This window comes from Macaca thibetana, chromosome 11 (assembly GCF_024542745.1).
Source record: "Macaca thibetana thibetana isolate TM-01 chromosome 11, ASM2454274v1, whole genome shotgun sequence".
In the NCBI taxonomy this organism is placed as follows: domain Eukaryota; kingdom Metazoa; phylum Chordata; class Mammalia; order Primates; family Cercopithecidae; genus Macaca; species Macaca thibetana.
Window position 1 is genome coordinate 90,865,837 of NC_065588.1, and position 4,821 is coordinate 90,870,657.

Consider the following 4,821-nt stretch of genomic DNA (forward strand, 5'->3'; position numbering starts at 1 on the left):
TGTTAGAGCAGTCATTCCATAGCTAACATAGCACCTCATACCACCTCCATTGTTCACAGTCCCTTACCCAGCTTTTTGCTTTAAATCACTTCTCACAGACCGACTCTTTTCCATTCATTCAGTTATTGTCACATTCTCCCCATTAGAATGTAAGTTCTCTGAGAACAAGGATGTTGTTTGCTCCACTGATAGATCCTAGTTTCCTAGCATACAGTAGGCACTCAATAAGTATTTTTCTTGAATGAATACATGAATGAATGACTATTCTCAGCAAGGGCCAAAAGATAGTACCTGTAATAGTCTGTTCTTGTGTTGCTATAAATACCTGAGGCTGGGCAATTTATGAAGAAAAGAGGTTTAGTTCTGCAGGATGTACAGGAAGTATGGTGCCAGCATCTGCTCAGCTTCCAGTGAGGCCTCAAGGAGTTTTTACTCATGGCAGAAGGCAAAGAAGGAGCAGGCACATCACATAGCAACAGAGGGAGCAAGAGAGGTGGCGGGTGATAGGAAATGCCAAGCTCTTTAAACAATCAGTTCTCACATCAACTACCAGAGAGAGAACTCGCTCATTATCATGGGGATGGCACCAAACCATCCATGAGGGATCAGCCCTCATGATCCAATACCTCCTACCAGGCCCCACTTTCAACACTGGGGATTACATTTCAGCATAAGATCTGGAAGGGACAAGCATCCAAGCCATATCAGTAACCCAAACGACTGTTTAGATAACTGCCTAATTTCTGGATAAGTAAAAATAATTCTCTTGGAAGAGGCATGCTGAACCCAGTGCTTATGCATTTTGTTTTGGGTGTTTTTTTTTTTTTTTAACTAATTCTTAAAAACATGTTCATTACAAAAACACAGCTAACACCAAGAAGTAAAGAAAAAATAAAGGACACTCAATTCCACAATTACTACTATAGATATGAGAAGGTTTTATTCAAGTGTTTTAATGTATATTCATTCTTCTTAGCCCGAGCAGAAGCAGAGCAGAAGCAGGCAAGGATTAGAGCATTGATACTTTATTTGGGAAGTGCAAGCACAGGGTTGAAAGGAGAAGAGAAAAGGCCAGGTGACACAAGGAAAAATGCAAACATAATTGTGGGATGTTGATTTTCAACCCTACTTCAGAACCGGGAAGAAAAGGATGGGAATAAGGGAAATAAAAATGTCACAAAACTCACTTCTTTTATTGAAATTCAGCTCTTTTTCTTGAATCAACATTCTCTGGTCAATGGTGACAATTGTGCTAGCTTTCTTCTTGTTGCTTGTACGGTGGAGAGAATTTTTGGAGATCCTTACTCTTCCATTTTCTCTGACATAACTCACACAGTTTTACACATTAATTTTTTTATTACACATGAGCATTTTCCATATCCTTAAGTATTCTCCAAAAAGATAGAGGTTAATGGATGTATAATATATTGTTGGTATTTATTTAATCCTTCTTCTATACTGAACTTTTAGATTATCTTCTAGTTTTCTCCTTATAGATAATACCTTGATACACATTCTTGGACCATATCTTGGATTACTTTCTTGTGCTAAATTGATAGCAATGGAACTACTTATTGAATTAAAGAGTATGAACATTTTTAAGCTGTCCGAGTTAGGTAGTATTAGAAAGTTCGGTTGATTACAGAAGAGATCTACCAAAAAACAACAAAAAAGTCAGCTGCAAGTAATAGGAAAACTAACAACTAGGATTTGTTACTTACATAACCAAGAAATATGAAGGAAGATAGGGAGATGTAACCAAGAAATTAGGCTCTCTTTATTTTTTTGCTCCAACATCCTCAGAATGTTGACTTTTCATCCAGTTACTTATTTGCCTCATGGCAGCAAATGTCTCCCAGCATCACACTGTCACACAAAATTCAGGAAGGTAGGGTATATGAAGCCAGGAGAGTGAGAGAAGCTCTTTACATACCACTCTTTAGGTAAGAAAATGTTTACCAGAAACCCCCGCAGCAGAATTCCCCTTAGGGCTTATTTCCAAGTACTGAGTCTTGTGGTCATCATTAACTGCTGGGTAGGCTAGGGAAACGAGTATCTGGTCTTTTCCACATTCAATAGTGAAATTAGACAAGGTTTGATATAGGTGTTGAACTGCAACTGTATTAGATAGCAAAAGCCACAACAGTGCTGTGTAACAAACCATCCCAGAGCTTAGGTGTAAAAAACAATAAGCATTTATTTCATGTTCACAGTTTGGATTAATTGAAGCCTGTCTGATCTGTGTTGGGTTTGGCTAGCTTTGTGGGAGGGCTCTGGTCTGTTCTATGTGTTATCATTATTGGGTTAAAAAAAATTTTTTTTAATGTTTACAATTTAATAAATCTCTGCATTGCAGACATATATGGCTGTTTGGTAGTATTCAGAAACATCACAGTAATGGCAGTTTTTTCAATTGGTGTGTAGTCCTCAATAATTATATATAAAATTGCTGTCAAATCAGTAAGACTGCATTTATGCATCCATCATTTTAAGACTGCATTTATGCATCCATCCTCCTTCCATCACAAGGCCCAATTCACTCGCATTTACCTCAATGACAGTACCTTTGGTAATAACACCCAAAGTTGTATACAGTGGGGACGAGGAGTTCTTCTTTACACCAAGTATTGGTAGGCAAAAGGTGGCTTTCAGTTCAGGATGTGTTACATGGGCTTTCTTGAAACGCAAGCCCATTGCCCTGATGAATCTTTCATATTTAGGTGGCTTTCTTGTAAAGCCATCTCCAACAAAGCAGACTTTAGTAACCATCCTCTTTCATGCTGCTTTCTTTCTCTTTCCTGTTCGAATAACTTTTAATACTTCTGTTTTTCCCTGGGCACGTACTTTAGGCAGAGGGACTTCCCATTTTCCCGCCTTCTCTTTTCGTTTCTGTTTAATCCTATTGGAAAGTACTTTAGCTCGAGATTGTCCCTCTCTGTCCAGCAGACAGGCAGGTCCTGCTCCCTGTGGAGTCTTTTCATCATTCTTTTGTTCAGTGTTTCTCTTTTCATGCATCTTGATCATCTTGTTCATTTGTATTTTCTCAGCATGGTGCTGTTTATGGTAAAGCTTAGCCTTCAGACCAATCATTGTCTTTGTCTTCTTTGAACGGTCATGAGCCTCTCGAATTTCCTTCTTTCTCTTTTTCTCATGGTAATCCAAACGGTATCCATAGTGTTTACAGTGTAATTCAATATATTCGTTCTGTGGCATGGTGATGGCCACAGAGCCGCCAGGAGCAGCCCCTGGGGTGCGAAAACGCTTTCAACTTTCGTGTCTCAGAGACCCACGAGCCCACGTTGCGCAGGCCGGGACAAGAAAGCATTATTGGTTTTGTTTCTACTTTTTATTTTAAAACAAAATATACATAAATAAAACAGCTGGGTGTGGTGGCTCACACCTGTAATCCTACCTACTTGGGAGGCTGAGGCAGGAGAATCGCTTGAACCCTGGAGGTGGAGGTTGCTGTGAGCCCAGACAGCACCACTGCACTCCAGCCTGGGTGACAGAACAAGACTCTGTCTCAAAAAGAAAAGGAAAAAAAGAAAAGAAAAAAGAAAAAAAAAAGAGAGAGAGAGAGAGAGACAGTGTCTCCCTCTGTTGCCCAGGCTGGACTGCAGGAACACAATCATAGCTCACTATAACCTCAGACTCATAAGCTCATGTGATCCTCTCCCCTTGGCCTCCCAAGTAGCTGGGACTACATACAGGTAGGTGCACACCACTATATCCAGTTATTTTTATTTTTTTATAGAGATGGGGTCTCCCTATGCTGCCCAGGCTGGTCTCAAACTCTGAGCTCAAGCAATCCTCCCACCTCAGCCTTCCAAAGAGTTAAGATTACAGTTGTGAGCCACCACACCTAGCCTCCCTCATCTGCCAGTGATTACCCATAGTATAGTATATACAGGAAAGTCAGGATAATGCCCAATTCCTTTTCTTTATCCATTTTTTGAAATAATGAATTGTTATCTTTCAAAGGAAACCAATTGTTTTATTACTATGAATTCACAAATGTAAATATATTCGATGTGTTTCAGTTCATTCCAATTCTTGTCCTTATTGAAGCTAAAATTGCCTGACTTGTGGCCACTAGGAATCTCTTCAAGTTGATTCCTGAGTCATTTTGAAATTACTCTAGTAGTTGACAGAGTCCTTGCTATCTGGTATTACAAAATGTTCTAGGCTAAGTTTATACTTTTTGTTGTTTGTTTTTTGGTTTTTGGGGTTTTTGTTTTGTTTTGTTTTGTTTGAGATAGTCTCGCTCTGTCACCCAGGCTGAAGTACAATGGCACAATCTCGGCTCACTGCAGCCTCTGCCTCCTGGCTTTAAGCGATTCTCCTGCCTCAACCTCCTGGGTAGCTGGGACTACAGGTGCACACCACCAAGCCCAGCTAATTTTTGTATTTTTCGTAGAGACAGGGTTTCACCACGTTGGCAACGCTGGTCTCGAACTCCTGACTTAAGTGATCCTCCTGCCTTGGCCTTCCAAAGTGCTGGGATTATAAGCATGAGCCACTGTGCCCAGCCTACTTTGTACTTTTTTTGTCACAGATCTGGAATCAGTCATTTATCCAAGAAGCTCTGGTTTTCTTTTAGTGAAAAGTGTAATTTCTTTACCACAAGCTGGGCTCTAGGGATGCCCTATGTTACTTGGTAGACTGGTCAATATTTGGGGGCTATTTTAGTGAACAGAACTAGAGAATATATTTTGAAGGTAAAAACATTTCATGACTTGACAGTGATATTTCCAATTCACATTCAGGTCTACAGTGTTATTCCTTAACTTTTTTTTGTTTCTGTTTCTTATAGAGACAGTG

The 4,821-nt window shown here is 39.8% G+C and overlaps 1 pseudogene; it reads right to left on the reverse strand.

The window, feature by feature from the left end:
* Nucleotides 1-2,472: 2,472 nt before the first annotated feature.
* Nucleotides 2,473-3,213, reverse strand: LOC126931650 (ribosome biogenesis protein NSA2 homolog; annotated as a pseudogene).
* Nucleotides 3,214-4,821: the final 1,608 nt, after the last annotated feature.